This window comes from Chinchilla lanigera, unplaced genomic scaffold (assembly GCF_000276665.1).
Source record: "Chinchilla lanigera isolate Chin_1 unplaced genomic scaffold, ChiLan1.0 scaffold00032, whole genome shotgun sequence".
NCBI classification, from domain to species: Eukaryota; Metazoa; Chordata; class Mammalia; order Rodentia; family Chinchillidae; genus Chinchilla; species Chinchilla lanigera.
The window spans coordinates 7,579,491-7,585,786 of record NW_004955433.1 but is presented as its reverse complement, the minus strand read 5'-3'; positions in this window follow the sequence as shown (position 1 = coordinate 7,585,786).

Below are 6,296 nucleotides of genomic sequence, written 5' to 3'. Positions count from 1 at the left end.
GAGGAGAGGAGAGGAGAGGAGAGGAGAGGAGAGGAGAGGAGTCCAGTCAGGAAAGGAAGAGAAGGGAAGGAAGAGAAGGGAAATCTTGTGGCGTTGGATATCAAGGTTCCTGGTTCTGAACCAGCTTTGCTGCTGACTTTACTGTGACCCTGTGAAGTCACTTCTGCCTTGAGCCACTACGTCCTCACCTCTGAAGGGGGCAATAGTTCCTAGCCCACTAGTGTAGTGACAAACTTGTAGGGGGAAGCCAGCTCTGGAGCATTTGCCCTGCTATGGTTCGAAGGTCTCCTTCAAAATTCATCTGCCATTGTAACAGTGTCCAGAGGCCAGGCCTTTGAGTGGTTACTGGATCCCCAGGGTTCTGTCCTCATGAACGCATGAAGGCTGCTTTCTTAGCAGTGTTTGTGGGAAGGTTGTGGGGCGTTCTTCTGACATGAGGTGTCACAGCATGGGGGCTGGGTGTTGGCCATGCAATGTCACAGTATGAGGCCCCTACCAGAGCTGGTGGAAAGCTCTCAGACTTTCTAGCTTCTAGGAGTATGAGCCAAACATTTCTATTGTTTATAAACCATCTGATCTGTGGTAGTCTGTTATAGTAGCTGAAAACAGACAGAGACATCAGCAGCCTATGAGATGGGCATTCACATCATTTCCATTTTCAGAGGAGGAGACTTCAGATGAGGTCAGAGGAGTTAAGTGGCCTGTACAAGGTCACAGTGGCATTAAAACCAAGTCTGCTGTCTCTATAGTCTAATTGGCACAAGAGCTCTGTGCTCTGTGAGACATAGAAGACACAATACAGGTGTGAAGGGTTCAAAGCTCCTTGGCACAGACATATCAGCAAATTTATCTCCTATTGATGATCTTTTCTGAAAATGCCACAGAACTTGGAGAAAAGGTATGTTTGATGAAGGCCCTGTGGTGAACACAGGCCCCTGGTCTAAGTGTGTAGGAGCTGACCTGAACACCTAGGGACCCAGAAAGAGGCTTTGTGGACACATGGTTACCAAGTGCAGCTGTCTGAGATGATGCCTCTGTCCCGGCTTGGTGTGCTGGGTGGTGAGACCCACCCAGCTCTTGGCTTCCACCAGGGAGGGATGCATGCAGAGAGGAGATTCTATTCCTTCTCTCTCTCAGAGATACACGAGGCCTACCTAAATCTAATAAGTTAATCTAGACTAGAAATCAGATTAAATTTTCAAATAAAAGCAGGATCTGACAGCTAAGGCATACATCTTTTATTTAAAATAGAGACTAAGACCATTCAAATGCAATCAGTGGTGGCAGATGCAGATAGAAACAAATTCTGATAGAATGGACACGGAGGATTTGTTTGCTGTAGGTGACATATCACAAAGGGTGACCTTAAGGAGAGTCAGCAAACAGTGGCATTTTGTGACCATTTCCCTGTGGTTCAGCTGAAGGTGGTGATAGGAAGCCATACCGTCCCGAGGGAGAGGAGGGAAGATGCTGATGCAGGTGGGAAGGCTGTGCTCCCACTGCCACCCTCTCAGTTGCCACAAGAGGGCAGGGAAGAGGGTCAGCGGCATTTGGTTTCCAGGCCATCAGCAAAGCCAGGAGGAGGCAGAGTAGAGAGCTGTAGGGGACAGGGGAGGAGCAAAGTGGGGGCCTTTCCTGGAGCAGCCAGGCACCATGTCAGGTGTGGAGTGAGCCGGAGCTCTGTGACCCCAAACTAAGACCCGCTGTCTGTCCCAGGTGCCAGGGGCCAGTCCTGGGTGGCAGACACTGCACATTTCCTGCCTGGCCTCATTTCATCTTCAAAGCAAACTCTGCACACATGGTAGGCTGCGGCTTTAAAGAGAAAGAGCGAGTTCCATGCTCAAGGTCACACTGCTTGATTGGCAGAGCTGAGATTCAGCCCAAGGCAGGCTGACTCTAGTGCCCATGATACTTCTGACATTCTTGGGATCTGTGCCCATTAATCATGATATGTCAACTTGATTGGATTTAAGAAATGCCTAGCAGATTAGTAAAGCATTCATCATTTCTGGGGTGTTTCCAGAGAAGACTGGCAGGTAGGCCGGAGAACTGAAGGGTTGGGGGAAGACCCATTGCAACTGTGGCAGCACCAACCAATAGGCTTGTAGCCTGGATGGAATGAAAGGGAAAGGAGGAGGAAGTCAGCCTGTGTTTGCAAAGCTCTTTTCTGCTTGAATGAGTGTGTCTTTTGCTCCTGCCATTACCTGTGGACATCAGACTCCAGTTTCTTCTGGCTTCCGACCCAGACTCACACCAGTGACTTTCCAGGGAGCTTCCATCATCTCAGACTGATGCCACATCCTCAACCCTCTTCTCCTACATCTCTTGCTTCTTGGACTACTGCATTCTTCGGCTCAGCAATGTGCATGCAGCCACCGTGTACTATCTCATCTCTGATTCTGCAGGCCTAGCCAATAAATTCCGTTCTGTTCCTTTAGAGGACCCAAACCCTAACCAATACAGCAAATGACACAAGCCAGGATGATTACTGCCTAAAGCACTCACCATGGGGATTTTAGTGAGAAAGAAATGCTCTCTTGGTGCTGCTGATTTAAAAAAAAATAAAATCTGACTGCAGCTGCTGGCAACCACTTTGAGGCATGAGGGGAGCCTCAAAGGGGAGGGGAGACTGTGGAGGAGATCAGAGTAGAGAGATGGAGAACCAGGACATCCTGATGAAACTGCTGGAGTCTGCATCGGGCTGTGTCTGAAAGTAGACCTTCCCCTCCACTTCCCCAAGGCAATACATCTCCTTTTGCACTTAAGACCAGGTGATTTGGATCTCTATCACTTGCAACTGAAAGTATTCTAATTCCTCTGTCAACAGTCCACTTCCAGAGGAAATAGCTCTGGGCCAGGGAGGTGAGTTAGAATTTTCAGTACTGTGGAGATATATCTGTAGCTAAATATCTATCTAATATATATATACTCCTGGGGAATCTAATGATCTAACAGCTCTCTCTTGTGATCCTTTCCCCAGATTTTGCACCATGGAGGATGTGGGAAGCCCAGAGAGAGAACCTAAGGCAGCCAAGAGAGATGGCTCAGGCCTGCTGCACCCAGAACAAGCTTAGGGACTAGGATACTTTACACGGTTGGGTCTTAATTTGTTCCTGCTCTCAAGCTCTCAAACGGAACTCACACTAACTGTGATTGTGACAGGTCTTCACCTTTGTTCAGGAGGAAGAAGTTGCTTTGTCTTCACCAAGACTCAAGACTCGTCTTCCTGTACTCACAGCTGGATGACACCCCAGGGTCTGGCTAGTTCTAAGCAACAGAATGTGAGCAGAAGCGATGTGTGCCATGCCAGCCTTAGCTCATGAAAATATCCCCGGGGTATCTGCGATTTTTCCTCTTCTGGATTGATGTCCAGATCATGCCAGAAGGCTGCAGAGCCATCAGAAGAAAGGAGCCTGGTACCAGTGTCATTCTTGGAGGCAAGCTTCATGATAAACAAGAAGAAACAAGCATCTATTCTGTCAAGGCCTGAGACTTGCAGGTCATTGTAATTGCTTCCTTAAAAGTGGTTTTTATGAATTCCAGATAACTTTCCCATCTATTGAGTCATCTGTGCCTTACACGAACTCTGGGTGGCAGTCTGGGAATGGCATTATACAGTACTTGTCCCATCTTACGTAGTTGGCAGAGGACAGATAATGATTCTAAAAACAGCAGTTTGATATGGGTGTAAAGACATTACTATCATGTGTCTTTCCTTGCCCTCATCCTATTCCTATTCAGTCAGGTATTTCTGTAGCTACATCACCTCCTAGAGACACAGGCACTCACTACGTTTTCACCTTCTCCACACCCTCTGAGAGCTCGCAAAGCTCTGTCTCTGTCCATGGTGCTGAGTCCAGTTACAGATTCAGAGAGTAGGGAACGAGCCAGGACACAAACCTTAGATGGAACTGGACTTTGCTTCTAAACCTATTTCCTTTGGCCAGTCTCTCAGTCGCTCCAAATATTAAAATTTCTGTCTGTAAAAGAGATAATTATACCTTCCTTATGGGATTGTCATGAAGATCAAATAATGTGGAGAAACTTGATGTAAACGATGTACTTTTCCCCCATCCCTCTTCTTCTCTTTTTAAAATATTGAACCTCTTCCTTCTCCTCCGTGTCAAAATTAGCAGGTGAACTGATGACAGTTTTATACTCTCATTCACGGGGGCTGAGTGAATTAGGAGACAAACAAACAAACAGGCTCTTGACAGATTACTCCTCATATTTTAGCTGCCACGGCCTCGGGAGGGGCTTATGGAATAATGTAAGGAATTAAGTAAAATCTGAAGCTTGAGAAAAAGTATGGATTTTGGCTCCCTGGTTGTTTCTCCCTCTTCCTCACCCTATCTTTTAGTTTCTTTCTTTATTAGTATATGCTTGTGAAACATAACATTTACCTTCTTCTTAGAGAATTGGCACTTACATGTATCACATTTTCTTTTATAAAATGGTAGGTAGAGGGTGTTACCTCCGTGGTTTTAAACTCTGTAGAACAAGGATATCTTTTAGTAGTCTCACCACTTATTGATCCCTATCTTTGTAAGGATTTTGTCAACTCAACATACTGCACTTATTAAGGAATAACAAATTCATTTTCCCAATTTTATTAATAAAAGACATTTAGAAATGATTGTGCAATAAAAACAGTATTAAGCTTCCTAGTTTAATGAGGTGGCTGATGCCTTAGTTAGTCTGTGTGGCCTCATTACTGACTAATGTGTGGATTCCCTTAGGTTTCTTGAGTTTTTGCCAAGGATTCACAGGCCCCAATGTTACTTCTGTGAACCTTGGGGCAGGAGTCATTACTTGCAATGGGTTCTCGGCATCCTTCCAGCTCTGACCTGATTCTGTTGAGCTCTGATTTACTGAGAGAGACCATTGAGACTTCTCTGCTATTTGGCTTAATTCACATTCAGGAGATAGAATTGTTAACCCTCACTATCCCCTCCACAGTGGATGGGGATCAAGAGTGACAAGAGGCAGTGTGTGTGTGTGTGTGTGTGTGTGTGTGTGTGTAAATCACAAGTTGGTTTATTAATAAAAAGATGGTGCCAAGGGAAATAGCAGGTTGGCTTCCTTTCTTTGGCAACATGCTCCCTGTTGCACTGACATGAGAAACCAGTTTAAAATTGGAGGGATGCTTGGTGGGCATAAAACTAGAGTTAGGAAGTCTGTTGGATAATCTTAGTGACATTGTTTTTGCATTATGGTGGTTGCTAGGAGGCCACTTCCGAGAGGTTTTTTTCAGGCCCATCAAGGAATATAGGGCCCCTCTGTCCAACATTAGGCTGGAAGCTACCCAGCTGCTGCCTCTGGGCCCTGCTTGCCTCACCTGTGTCTGCTAGCAGAGTGCTATCTGAAATGCTCAAGCCACTTCACTGCTTACCTGACAGTTGAGGGGTTGTTTCTTCAGTGAAGTGGGCACCTTGGGCTGGTCCTGCAGCATCACCCCATGGGACAGCAAGCCCCTTCTTCACTCCACCAGGTCCTTCCAGAACAGCTGGTTGGTCTGTCTCACCCTCGAGTTTGGAAAACTGCTATGGACAACTTAAGGGTGACTACAAATCTGATGTGCAGCTGAGAAGCTAAGAAACTATTCACTCCACCTGCAGCCACAGGAGAAAGTGGTGTCTCCATCAGAGAAGGAAGGAACAGGAGCAGGGCAGAAGGCTTTTTGGAGGATATGTCTCGGCAGCAGATGATGTTGGTGTCATACACCCAGGCCTGCAATGACTTGCTTAATGCTGCCTCATCTCCCAAAGGGCATGTGAAAACTTACATAACAAATACACAGAACAGATGAAATAAGGGCAGAAATAAATTAAGGGTAAGAAAATAAAATATAAATATTGCTGAATGATTTGAAATAAGATTAAGGGATAGGATTGACATCTTTCTGCCATAAAGCCTTGTAAGTCATCTACAGTACACCTCGAATGTGGGTCCAAGCTTCCTGTGAGCCAAAGCATGGGTAAAACATGATGGGTTCCAGAATCACTAGGCAGGCGGGTGAGACTTGTGGGAGAGACTTGCACAGAGCACTGCTTCAGGCATTTGAAGGAAGGGTCCTGTCCTGCCCAGGAGGTATCAGGAGAGAGATGGTGATACCCTAAAAAGGACCAGGGAAGAGCTTCTTCTCATCCAGGTTTCCTTGGTGCAGAAAGAATTGGCCTCCCCTGGGCTCTGCAGAGCTGTCCAGGCAACGGCAAGAAGAAGCCTGCATGCACATTTCCAGAGGAGCACCAACTTCAAAGTTCCAGAACAGTGATTATATTAGTTATCTACTCATG